The sequence below is a fragment of the Manis javanica genome, chromosome 8 (assembly GCF_040802235.1).
Source record: "Manis javanica isolate MJ-LG chromosome 8, MJ_LKY, whole genome shotgun sequence".
Lineage (NCBI taxonomy): Eukaryota > Metazoa > Chordata > Mammalia > Pholidota > Manidae > Manis > Manis javanica.
This window is the reverse complement of record NC_133163.1, coordinates 7,390,406-7,403,870: the sequence shown is the minus strand read 5'-3', so window position 1 is coordinate 7,403,870 and position 13,465 is coordinate 7,390,406.

The following is a 13,465-nucleotide window of genomic DNA, read 5'->3' as shown; positions in this document are numbered from 1 at the left end:
CAACTATTCCTAAAAGAGTGACCAGAAGTAAGGGTACACCAGCCAGTCTACATCTGGGAGAAATCAACATCTCACAGAAAAGGGTAAAGTAAAAAGCCGTGACCCAGTGGGACGCGAGCACTCCCCCCACTCCAGCTCACTGACGGGAGGAAGAGAATGAGAGGCAGGAGGGGGTGGAAGCACAGGACTGCTAAACACCCAGCCCGAGAAATCTACCCCAGGAGCACAGACCACATCGCAGGGTGCTCTGGAGATTAAAAGGGCTGAAAACCAAAGTGAGAGACTAAGACTGTGAACAGGTTCCCACAAGGAGCTGCCTTGGGATAAAAGAAAAGCAGGCACTTCAAAAGACTTCTCAATAGTCAGAAGTCTGCTAAAGGGACAAGGGTTTAGGAGAAGGAACAGGTGGACAAAATCGTCCTGCTACACTCAGCCTAGCAGGTTGGGAACTTTCAGGAGCCTCAGGCACCCTATCTCCCTGGTTGGCAATGCAGCCCTGAGGCCCCTCACCCCAATAAGCAGCCTGCTGCTCCTTCCTCCCCTCAGGCACCAGTGCTCAAACCCTCTTTCCTCACCACTGATGCAGACCAGCTGGGGGGCAGCCCTGCCTACAGCAACTGCACAGCTTAATGCAGAGGAATCTTCCTGGCCATGTGGCTAACTGGTCCAGAGGCTAACTGGTTCAGACAGTGGAGACACACATGGCAACTGGGAAGCCCGGAAGGGCATTGCCCTCCCTGCACACACCCATGCCCCTTGCCAACAACCCCCGCCATCGCCATAAGCCATCCTGAGGGCCGCCCCTCCCATGGCAGTTTAGGGGATTAATGCAGAGGCTGCTCACTGCCCATGGTTAACTGATACCGAGAGCAGAGATGGGAATGGTAACTGGGAAGCACGAATGGGCCTTTCTCTCCCTGCAAATACCCATGCCGCTCACCTGCAACCCCCATCATTGCCCTAGGCTATCCCGAGGGCTGCCCCATCCACGGTAGTTCAGGGGATTAACACAGAGGCCACTCTCTGCACGTGGTTGAGCAGCACAGACAGTAAAGACATGCACTGTGAATGGCAAGAAGAAAGGGCCTTTTTTCTCCCAGCTGACAGCCATGCCACTCACCTGCAACCACTCCCATCACCCCAGGACTACGAAAAGGCAGAAGAACCTTGTTCAATCCCAGATCCCTCAAAAACCAGAAAGAGGGCTTGGTGAGACTAAAATCACCAATCTTCTTGGGAAAGAATTCAAAATAAAATTCATAAGCATGACATTTGTAACAACATGGATGGAGCTAGAGGGTATTATGCTCAGTGAAATAAGCCGGGTAGAGAAAGACAAGTATCAAATGATTTCACTCATCTGTGGAGCATAAGATCAAAGGAAAAACTGAAGGAACAAAACAGCACCAGAATCACAGAACCCAAGAATGGACTAACAGTTACCAAAGGGAAAGGGACTGGGGAGGATGGGTGGGAAGGGGGCCATTAGGATTAGCACATAAAATGTAGCATGGGGGGCACAGGGAAGGCAGTATAGCACAGAGAAGACAAGTACTGATTCTATAGCATCTTACTATGCTGATGGACAGCTACTGCAATGGGGTATGTGATGGACACTTGATAATGGGGGGAATCTAGTAACCACAATGTTGCTCATGTAAGTGTATATTGATGACACCAGAATAAAAAAAAGTCATAAGCATGCTAATGGAGATACAGAAAAATATTCAAGAGCTAAGGGACACATTCAGAAGGGAGATTAAATGAAATGAGACAAGCACTGGAGGGATTTTAAAGCAAATTAGACGAGGTAGAGGTGACAGTAAGTGGAATAGAAATTAGAGAACAGGAATACAGAGAAACTGAGACAAAGAGAGAAAGAAGGTTCTCTAGCAATGAAAGAATATTAAGAGAACTGTGTGACCAGTCTGAACCTAATAATATTTGCATTATAGGGGTACCAGAAGAAGAAGAGAGAGAAAAAGGGATAGAAAATGTCTTTGAAGAAATAATTGCTGAAAACTGCCCCAATCTGGGGAAGGAAATAGTCTCTCAGGACATGGAAGTCCACAGATCTCCCAACACAAGGGACCCAAGCAGGACAACACCAATAAATATAATAATTAAAGTGGCAAAGATCAAGGACAAGGACAGAGTATTAGATCAGCCAGAGAGAGAAAAAAAGATCACTTACAAAGTGAAACCCATCAGACTACCAAGCAGAAACCTTACAGGCCAGAAGGGAGTGGCAAGATATAGTCAATGCAATGAAACAGAAGAGCCTTGAACCAAGAATACTCTACTTGACAACATCATCATTTAAATTGGAAAGAGGGATTAAACAATTCCCAAAGAGGCAAAAGTTGAGGGAATTTACCTCCCACAAACCATCTCTACAGTGTATTTTAAAGGAACTGTTGTAGATGGACGTGTGCCTAATGCTAAATAGCTGTTACCAGAGAAAATAAAACAACAGCAAAGGAAGTAAACTAACTAAATACTAACCAAATACAAAATTAAATCAGTGACGCATGAACTCAATAAACAGATGCACAAATAGTACAGAATATGACACCTAACATATAAAGAGTGGAGGAGGAAGAAAAAGAAGTGAGAGAAAAAAGAATCTTCAGTTTGTGTTTATAATAGCATAGTAAGTAAATTAAGGTAGACTGCTAGATAGTAAAGAAGCTGCCCTTGAACCTTTGGTAACCACATATCCAAAACCTGCAATGGCAATAAGTACATATCTTTCAATAATCACCCTAAATGTAAATGGAATGAATGCACCAATCAAAAGATGTAGAGTTACAGAATGGATAAAAAAGCAAGACCCATCTATATTCTCCTACAAGAGACTCACTTCAAACTCAAAGATATTCACAGACTAAAAGTCAAGGGATGGAAAAAGATATTTCGTGCAAATAATAGGGAGGAAAAAAGCAGGTGTTGCAGTGTTTGTATCAGACAAAATAGACTTCAAAACAAAGAAAATAACAAGAGACAAAGAAGGACCTTACATAATACTAAAGGGGTCAGTCCAACATGAGGATATAACCATTATAAATACATATGCACCAAACACAGGATCACCTACATATGTGAGACAAATACTAACAGAATTAAAGGGGGAAATAGAATGCAATGCATTTATTTTAGGAGACTTCAACACACCACTCACTCCAAAGGACAGATCAACCAGACAGAAAATAAATAAGGAGACAGAGGCACTGAACAACAAATTAGAACAGATGGACCTAATAGACATCTATAGAACACTCCACCCAAAAGCAGCAGGATACACATTCTTCTCAAGTGCACATGGAACATTTCCCAGAATAGACCACATACCAGGCCACGAAAAGAGCCTCAGCAAATGAAACATCATTGACATTGTACCAACCAACTTCTCAGATCACAAAAGTATGAAACTAAAAATAAATTGTACAAAGAAAACAAAAAGGCTCACAAACACATGGAGGCTTAACAACATGCTCCTAAATAATCAATGGATCAATGACCAAATTAGAACAGAGATCAAGCAATATATGGAGACAAATGAAAATAACAGCACAAGGCCCCAACTTCTGTGGGAAGCAGCGAAGGCAGTTCTAAGAGAGAAGTATATATCAATCCAGGCCTATTTAAAGAAGGAAGAACAATCCCAAATAAACAGTCTAAATTCACAATTATTGAAACTGGAAAAGAAGAACAAATGAGACCCAAAATCAGTAAAAGGAGAGATATAATAAAGATCAGAGAAGAAATAAATAAAATTAAGAAGAATACAAAAATAGAAAAAATTAATGAAAGCAAGAGCTGTTTTTCTGAGAAAATAAACAAAATAGATAAACCCCTAGCCAGGCTTTTCAAGAACAAAAGAGAATCTACACAAATAGAATAAAAAATGAGAAAGGAAAAATCACTATGGACACCACTGAAATACAAAGAATTATTAGAGAATAGTATGAAAAATTATATACTAACTGGATAACCTAGAAGAAATGGACAACTTTCTAGAAAAATACAACTTTCCAAGACTGACCCAGGAGGAAACAGAAAAACTGAACTGACCAATTTCCAGCAATGAAATTGAGTTGGTAATCAAAAAACTACCCAAGAGCAAAACTGCAGGACCAGATGGCTTCACCACTGAATTTTATTGGACATTTAGAGACAACATATACCCATCCTCTTTAAAGTTTTCCAAAAAATAGAAGTGTAGGAAATACTTCCAAACTCACTCTATACCAAACTCATCACTTTAATACCAAAATCAGGCAAAGACACCACAAAAAAAAGAAAACTACTGACTAATATCCCTGATGAACACAGATGCAAAAATACTCAATTAAATATTAGCAAACCAAATTCAAAAACACATCAAGAGGATCACACGTTGTGATAAAGTTGGATTCATCCCAGGGACGCAAGGATGGTACAACATTTGAAAATCCTTCAACATTATCCACTCTATCAGTAAAAAGAAGACAAAAATCACATGATCATCACCATAGGTGCTGAAAAAGCATTTGATAAAATTCAACACCCATTCATGATAAAAACTCTCAACAAAATGGGTATAAAGGGCAAGTACCTCAACATAATAAAGGCCATATATGATAAACCCACAGCCAACATCATACTTAACAATGAAAAACTGAAAACTTTTCCTCTAAGATCAGAAACAAGACAAGGATGCCCACTCTCCCTACTTTTATTCAACATAGTACTGGAGGTCCTAGTCATGGCAATCAGACAACACAAAGAAATAGAAGGCATCCAGATTGGTAAGGAAGAAGTTAAACTGTCACTGTTTGCAGATGACATGATATTTTACATAAAAATCCTTAAAGAATTGACTCCAAAACTACTATAACTAATACCTGAATTCAGCAAAGTTGCAGGATACAAAATTAATACACAAAAATCTGTTGCATTCCTATACACTAATGATGAACTAGCAGAAAAAGAAGTCAGGAAAACGATTCCACCAAAAAAAAATACCTATGACTAATCCTAACCAAGGAGGTGAATGACCTATACCCTGAAAACTACAAGACACTCGAGAGAAATTAAAGAGGACACTAATAAATGGAAATTAATGCCATGCTCTTGGGTAGGAAGAAAGAATATTGTCCAAATGGCCATCCTACCTAAAGCAATCTACAGATTCAATGCAGTTTCTATCAAAACACTGACAGCATTCTTCAATGAACTGGAAGAAATAATTCTAAAATTCATAGGGAACCACAGAAGACCCCAAATAGCCAAAGAAATCCTGAAAAAGAAGAACAAAGCAGGGGAGATTATGCTCCCCAACCTCAAGCTTTACTACAAAACCACAGTAATCTAGACAATTTGGTACTGGCACAAGAGCAGACCCATAGATCAGTGGAAGAGAATAGAGAGCCCATATATAAACCCCCACATATATGGCCAATTAATATATGATAAAGGAGCCATGGACATACAGTGGGGAAATTACAGACTCTTCAACAACTGGTGTTTGCAAAACTGGACAAGTGCATGTAAGAGAATGAAACTGGATCACTGTCTAACTCCATACACAAAAGTAAACTCAAATGGATCAAAGACCTGAATGTAAGTCATGGAACCATAAAACTCTTAGACGACAACATAGGCAAAACTCTCTTGAATATAAACATGAGCAACTTTTTCATGAACATATCTTCCTGGGCAAGGGAAACAAAAGCAAAAATGAACAAGTGGGACTATATCAAACTAAAAAGCTTCTGTACAGCAAAGGACACCATCAGTAGAACAAAAAGGAATCCTACAGTATGGGAGAATATATTCATAAATGACAGATCCAATGAGGGGTTGACATCCAAAATATATAAAGAGCTCATGCACCTCAACAACCAAAAAGCAAATAACCTGATTAAAAAATGGGCAGAGGATCTGAACAGACACTTCCCGAAATTCAGATGACCAACAGGCATATGAAAAGATGCTCTACATTACTAGTCATCAGAGAAATGCAATTAAAACTACAATGAGCTATCACATCACACTAGTTAGGATGGCCAGCATCCAAAACACAAACAACAAATGCTGGTCAGGATGTGTAGAAAGGGGAACCCTCCTACACTGCTGGTGGGAATGTAAGCTAGTTCAACCATTGTGGAAAGCAGTATGGAGGTTCCTCAAAAAACTCAAAATACAGAAATACCATTTGACCCATGAATTTCACTCCTAGGAATTTACCCTAAGAAAACAGGATCACAGATTCAAAAAGACATATGCATCCGTGTGTTTATCTCAGCACTATTTACAATAGCCAAGAAATGGAAGCAACCTAAGTGTCCATCAGTAGATGAATGGATAAAGAGGTGGATATACACAATGGAGTATTATTCAGCAATAAGAAGAAAACAAATCCTACCATTTGCAGCAACATGGATGGAGCTAGAAGGTATTATGCTCAGAGAATAAGCGAAGTGGAGAAAGACAAGTTATCAAATGATTTCTCTCATCTGTGGAGTATAACAACAAAGAAAAAACTGAAGGAACAAAACAGCAGCAGACAAGAATGGACTAAGTTACCAAAGGGAAAGGGACTGGGGAGGGCAGGTGGGAAGGGAGGGAGAAGGGGATTAAGGTGCATTATGATTAGCCCACATAATATATGTGGGGCACAGGGAAGGAAGTATAGCACAGAGAAGACAAGTAGTGACTTTATAGCGTCTTACTACGCTGATGAACAGTGACCGTAATGGGGTATGTGGTGTGGCCTTGATAATAGAGGGAATCTAGAAACCACAATGTCGCTCATGTGAAACCTGAGGATAAGATTGTATATTAATGATACCTTAATACAAAATTAATAATAATTAAAAAAAATTCTATTCATATCATTTTAGCCTCTAGGGAGTGTCTACGTGATGCCAGACATGGAGCAAAAGATACACACACAATATATCCCAGAACAGCTCTGGGGTCTAATGGGAAAGATCAACATACAAGTGTACCTTGAATGCAGAGCAACAAATGCATTTTATAAAATTCTTGAGTTCACCAGGAAGAGATTATACGAGCCAAGCTGGACAGGGTTTCACAGAGGAGGGGATGGGTCAACTGAGCCCTCAGTATGAGCAGGACCTATCCAGGTGATGGAAGGGGATTTGGGAAGAACATTCTGGAACTGATGCTTTTGTTTCCTTTTTTGGTTAAGAATTCAGAACATTGGATCCATGAGTTGTCTTAGCTGGGATGCATGGGACAGAAAGCATTACCTGCTATCTTTCTGTAACACTTATGTTTTTGGTCTGGAGTTAACCTGTGATTCTAAAATAGCCCAAGGTGCTTTCTCTATTCAGCAACCATGTCCACAGGGGTTGCAGAGAGCCTGGGCCAACAGTGCCACCCACTCTCCCTCTGACCTCCACTCACAACCAATATGGGGTGGGCTGCTGCCATACTTCAGAATGATGAAGGCAGCATTGTGTAGCAAAAAGTGCTCTGGACCAAGAGCCTGATGTCCTTGCTTAGAATCTTGATCCTGCCATGCTGACATCTTAGGTGATTCATGCACATCTGTAAAGTGAGTTTTTTAGGGAAATTTTTGGGAGAAATTCTGTGGCACATTGCTGGATCAGAGATGCACTCAAAGTGTTTGAGATCTCCACCCCTCTCAGCTCTAGCCCCGGTCTCCTGGAAATGCACTGTCTCCCCATAATAGGGATCATTGGATCTAATTTAAAGGAAACAGTGAGGGTCTCATGAAGACATTTTGCAAACAAAAGGGCTTACATGAGATGTGGTTCCTTCCTGCCTTCCCGTGAACCAGGAAGAACTTACAGACATCACCAGTAAGCTTTGCTAAGTGATTCTAAACCTTGGAAAGATGCAGCAAAAATGTGGTCTGAAGCAGGTGTGCCCAAGGGGCTGACACCAAATGGGTCAGACAGTGATGACATCATTGCCTAAATGCCTCTGAGACCAGAACTCACCATGTAAACCTGCTCTCTGTCAAACTGAGCCCTTGAGAGCAGGGTGAAGAAGCAAAGAAGGCCACACTCCAGGCAGCAGATAAAGCATGGAGCCAAAGGGATGTGCTTTGGAATAACGATGAGCTGAGAAGCAGGTGGAGGTGGATGGTTTACTCAGGGCATTAGTGTAAGTATCTTGGTCAGACTACCGGGAAAGGAGCTGAAATTTGCCTGGGGAGGGTTTTGGCCCCTGAAATGTCACTGAAGGGTTTTGAATGAGGCATGGGCATTGAAGACAGTGGTAGTTGGAGGTAAAGGCATGGCACCGAAGGCTGAGAAACAGCCTCATGATCAAAGAAAAGCAGACAGAGTAAATCAGAGGACTATTTGCCTGGAGGGCCTCCTCCATGAGATTATGAACTTCAGGGCAAGAGCTCGGTCTGATTCAGAGAGCCGGGAGCAGAGTAGTGCGTGCCTGATACACACTTGTGCAAGGAATGGGACGGACGAATGCCCCATTGCCCCTCCAGTGATCACGTCATTGTTATCCCCCCAGCTCTTCCTGCTCCCTGGAGTTGGCTGTGTCCCGGCTCCCTCTTGCCAGTGGGCTTCTGTTCAGATGTCCACCCGCTGCCCTCAAGGGGCCACCTCCTGGGCCTGTGACGCCATCGCTTGTCCCCTCCACCACATGAGCCTGGTTCCCCTGTTCCGGAGCAGTCACCACTCCTCGTCATTAGCTCCAGTTGTGTTTGCTAGATAATGTCTGTTCCCACACCTCTCACCCCAAAGAATGGGCTGTGGTGATCCAGTCAATTTCTGTTTGCCTGGAGTCTAGGACTGTGCCTGACTCATTGCGGATGCTCATTAAACCTGTTAGAACTTAAGAATGACTTGTTATCAACCTTACTATCATGATTATTTGTGGAGCGCAGAGATCATCCCAGGCCATGGTTCCTTGTATATGTCATTGCAAATCCTCATGCTACTGTAAAATAGATATTGCGAACTCCATTTTATAGATGAGCAATCTTGAAACACACGTGGACCCACACACGTGTACATACAGCGCTCCTTTGAGGAAAAGCTTCTGGCAATCTCAGCAAGTCCACAGAAATATAACAGCACAGGTCTGAACTCTGTGGGCCACGCCTCTCTGGCCAAGAACGCAAGGCTCAGGGGATGAGCAGGACATGTGTTTAAGAATATCCCCCATCCTCGAGGGACAGCCCCAGTGTCCCAGGGCCAAGAACATGCTCCGCACAACGGGGCTCACGCTCAGCAGATGGGAAGCCCCTCCCTGTGAGGAAGGGGTGCTAACCAGAGTCAGATGGGGCCGCTCCAGGAGACAGGCCAGTCCCCGTATGTTTGGGAGAACTTGAAAGAATTCTGCAAGAGCCATAAATCTCGGATGGAGCCTTTTATCAACCTCTAATTTATCATGGCCTCTTCATTACTTTAACTGGAGAAGTTGTAATCCTTATGTATTGGAAATTTCATTGGCACAGGCCTGTTTTTCATGACAAAGGCCGTTCTTGACACATGCGATTTAACTTAGAGTGATTACCCTTGGTGGCGACTTGCTCCCACGTCCCACTGCAGGTGGTGCTCAGCCCCCAGCAGATATCCTTCAGCCCATTTGCCTGGGGAGGGTTTTGGACCCTGAAATGTCACTGAAGGGTTATGAATGAGGCATGGGCATTGAAGACAGTGGTAGTTGGAGGTAAAGGCACGGCTTTGCACTTGACCGTGTCTTGCCCTTGACCAGAAAATAAAGGAGAGAAGAGGAGAATCTCACTCTCAAGAGACTTGGTTTCAACTGGAAAAATAGACAACCAGATAATTCCACTTGAGTGTGGTAAATGACATGGAGGCCTGGTATGGGGCGTTATATGGCCACCGAGAAAAGACACATGACTAAGCCTAGGGCCTCAAGGAAGGCTTTTTATAGGAGGTGGTGCCCATCCTGAGACTTCAAAACCTGCAGAAAGCAAAGACTGCACAAAGGTCTGGGATAAGATGATAACATGGAATGTCAGCAAACTAAAATTAGCCAGGCATAGCTAAACCTATACCAAATGACTTTATAGGCATGTTCACAGAGCCGGGCACATAGTGGGACCTCGTCTCTGAGCTCCAGATGAATCCAGCAAGCCTAGGTGGCATCTCTGTTTGGTTAGCTGATGGGCTGTCTCACACCTCTCATGACCAAAACTGATGCCTGCCCCTTTGCCCCCAAACCTGTTCCAAATATCGTGTGAGCAGGCCCCAGGCCTGGCCATCACACTTGCTTCTCTCCTTGCCTTAAACTCCCCCATCTAGTCAATCAAGGAGTCCTCTGCTTTTACCTTCAAACACACCCCTAGTCTGTTCACGGGTCACCCTCCCCACTGCTCCCACCCTACTCCAGCCTCCGGCAGGTATCTCCTACGTAGGCCCAGGGTCCTGCCAGGGGGACTGTTTCCCAGTTATCCCAGTGTCCCCAGTGCTGAGCACAATTGCGTGGGTTCACATGTCTGCTTTTGCACATGGGAGACCCTATTTGAGAGTAGTGAAAAACATCCCATTTGCCTTCAATCCTCAATAATGCATGTTTGGTAAAGGCAGTGTAAAGAGTGTAAATGGCAAAGTGCCCCAGTTTGAGGAAACGCCCATCTCTGCATCACTGAGCAGTCAATGGGCACCAGGCCCTATGTTTTGTGCTAAGTATAGAGGGTCGGAGACACCAGACATGGTCTTTGACCTCATGCACCTTGCAGTCTAGTGGGTGAGGCAGGTAGATGACCAAGGATGACACACAGTGGGAAGGGTTCTGATGGAGATGATTGTGGGGTGCTGGGGAGCTCCAGGAGGACACACCTCAGGTAGCTTTGATGTCAGGCAGGTGATGCAGGGGAGGGAGTCAGCTTTGATAGAGAAGGCTCCTCAGAGCAGGGGGTGCAGTGAAGGTGGGGATCTGGGAACGTGGAGTGATCATTTGATTGCTCTTCACCGTAGGTGACCTTGCATGCCATTTGCTTTTTGTCATGCTGGAATCATTAGCAGGCCCCCCTGCCCCATTCAGTATCCAAAGTGTCCCAGTATGGACAATATCTTTTCAGCCACCCTATTCTAGGGGATGTAACCATTCCCAGGTTATCCAACAGATTGACAGGAGAGGTTTTGTCTTAATGTGTAGCTGGCCAAGGGAGGGCCTTCCATTTGAAAAATCTTCCCAAATAATTCTAATGCCATCTCCACCTTCCTGGGTATGGATAATCAGACTAGGGGCCGCCCAGGCATACGGAGAAGCTCTGTGCACCACACACCAGCTAAATGCTGTCAGGTGCAATTGCCCAGGGATGAGGAAATAAGGAGTTCGAGTTTGATGCCATTTTTTTCCAAGGTCACATACTCAGCCCAAGCTGGACCCAGCATTGTCTGGATTCCAAATTTTATTCTTTCTTTACATTTTGCTGATACTCACATTGGCCCTTTCTGAGAGAGCTAGAAGCCAGAATCAAGTGCATTTGTGAATATTACACCGGTTTACTTATTCGGCTTTTTTGGTTGTTCATGTTTGGTCGTGTTGACACTCCCTCTCCTCTAAATGTGCTGCTGAAGGAAGTTTCAAGATCTATGGGCATCAGCTCAGGTTTGATTGCCAGCTACCGCCTGACTCATGGTACCACCTAATATACCTTTCAGGTTTCATGATGGCAGTTTATTAGTGCTATGTTTACTCTTTTCAGTTCAGAACAGAAGAAACTCAGGTTTTGCTCTGCCTCACTGACCGCCCACCCAGCTAGCCGGAAAGCCGGCCCTACAGGAAGTTGTTCAAGAAATAAAAGTCCCCTTTGCCTCCCCAGCCCACCTTTATGCATTTGGCATCTGTTATCTGGGAACTGACTGTGAACTTTGCTATTAATAAGGATGATAATAAACAGTGAATTACTATATATATAAAAAAAATACGGCCAACTGGGCAACACACACCTGTTGACAAATACATCACAAACACCTTCCCACTTTATTAAGTGTCCAGAGCCTGCCATGTATTTGGCAAATAATAAGCTTACAAGGCAGGCCATATGAGGTGCATTTTACAGATGAAGATACCGAGGCTCAGGTGGTACAGTGACTGGCCTGAGGTCACAGCAAGTACAGTACAAGATGGAGACATACATTGAGGTTGCTCTGATTCCAATCTTGTGTCCTTTGCTTTAGTTAGGGCTATTTCCATCTATTCATCAAAAGGATGACCACTGAATAATGAGTCAGTAATAAACTTTGGATTCAAAGTATTTAGTCAAAAGGGGGTGCTAAAATGGCGCTCCTGATGACGAAGTGGGTGAAGGCTTGGGGGTGGCACTCTCCTGGGCTGTTTTGGAGATGAACACTTTACCTATTTGGCTAGAATGCTGTGTGTGGGTGTGTGGGAGTGTGTGCATGTGATTAGTTGCATGAATGTGCAAGTCTGCACATGTTTGCATGCATGCTTATCTGTGTGCATGTGCATGTGTGTGCAAGGAGGGGGGTAGATTTCAGAAAAGTAAGTTGCAACCTGATCTTGTAAAGATTAAATACTGTGGCATGAGGCCCATGTTCGTTTGCATGTTCAGTAGGAAGCCAATGATGATTTTTAAGCTAGAAATGTGAGAAAATATGAAATTACCCATAAGATGATTGTTTTCCCAGCTGACTCTCTGTTTAAACTTTAATTTAGGGACTTAGTTGGTTTGTCCTTGGAAAGGCAAGTCTAGACAATCAATAGCATCTATAAACATTTATTTGTTCAGCAAACTTTTAGTGTATTCCTGCTACATCCCAGATACTGGTTCATTTCAATATTGACAATTACAGTGTAAGAAGAAAGATAAGTTTGTGCCATAAAATGTTCACAGTGTTATGGGGCTGATAGAGAGGAACATGGAATACTACGAGCATATGAGAGTTTTCAAGTAACCCTCAAAACTCATGGAAGACTTCCTTGAACTGCTGGTGCCTGGGCTGAGTTAGCCAGGGGATGTGGAGATGTGCCTGAGAGTGGGGGCAGCAAGAGGGAAGGTGCAGGGTGATGGCAGAGGTCTTTACAAGTCACTGAATGCCCTGCATTGCCATTTTGTAGGTTGGCAAGGCCTTGTGACCACTCTTAGCCCATAGGCTGTGAGTAGAAATGCTACATGTCACTTCCAGGCTCAAGCATTTAAGAGCTATTGTGGCAATGATAGCTTTTGTTAGTCTATTACTCTAGCCATGGGGGGTGGGGGTGGGGTGGGGGCCTGGACACTTGTTAAGATCAAAGCAGTCTGGATCACTGAGTCACTACGTGGAGGACAGCTTCCCTGGAGGTTCTCCCAACATGCGTAAGAGTTTGGGTTAAGCCATCAATAAGGTGAGATTCATTTTCTATTGCAGCCTAGCACAGTCTATGCCGACCCACAGCGGGCGTTGGAACTCTAAGCAGCTTGACATTGCCAAAGGACAAAGAGCAAAGCAGAGGACGAAGTAGCCCGCAAACTCCTTGTCTGAAT